Genomic DNA, 945 nt, shown 5'->3' with positions numbered 1-945 from the left:
AATATATATTTAAAAAAATTAAATATCATATTATGATAACTTTTTTATAAATATTATTTTATTTTTTATTTTTAAAATTTGATAATTTTATATCAAATAAAATTTCTTTCGGTTTAAAAAAAAATCAAAACTTTAAAATTAGGTAAAAGCACAACAAAATCCAATTACAAAAATAAATAAATAAAAATACCCAATTACACAATAAAAACGTGGGATACACCGAAACTATGTTGTGAGGGGGCAACAATGATTTTTCACCACCGAGGTCTTGTTGGGCTTCCCATATGGGTGAAATTTACTAGCTTGTCCTATTTTTTTTCTCTTTTGGTTAATATCACTCTTATAATCATATCTAAATTAAAAACCGACATTATATCATCAATCAACAACAAAAAATTCGTAAGGCATATACAAAGTTTGAGCCATATCAATTTATTATAGATGAGCTCTTTTTTTGGTCTTTAAAATCATTCTTGTCGTTTTAACGCTCATTTGTTAAAATATTTTTTTTGGTTAAAATATTCACCGAAAGTTGATATTATATTTTGTCTTCTATATTATTTATTTTTTAAAAAATCAAGTCTATTTACAATAAGATAATTTTGAGGTTAAAAAAAATGAATAATAAAAAGAATTGTAGATTTTTGTCTCATGTGAGTAAATCTCTTAATTTTTCTTGTAATATTATTATTCACTTTTGTAAAGATTTACTTAGCCAATTAGATCATATTGACAACTGATAAACTACTATTTTATAATATATTTTAGATTGAATTCAATGAATTTTGTCAATTATTCTCATACTTATCCATATAAATTGCATGTTTTTAAGTTTTTTTCTTAATTTTATGATTGAAAACATGCTTTTTTGGCCTTAAAATTGTTAATTTGTAATCTTCTCTTATTACCATTCGATGCCGTGATATGTGTGTTAAGTGTTTTTAG

The sequence above is a fragment of the Arachis duranensis genome, chromosome 1, assembly GCF_000817695.3.
Source record: "Arachis duranensis cultivar V14167 chromosome 1, aradu.V14167.gnm2.J7QH, whole genome shotgun sequence".
NCBI classification, from domain to species: Eukaryota; Viridiplantae; Streptophyta; class Magnoliopsida; order Fabales; family Fabaceae; genus Arachis; species Arachis duranensis.
Note: the sequence above shows the minus strand (reverse complement) of the source record.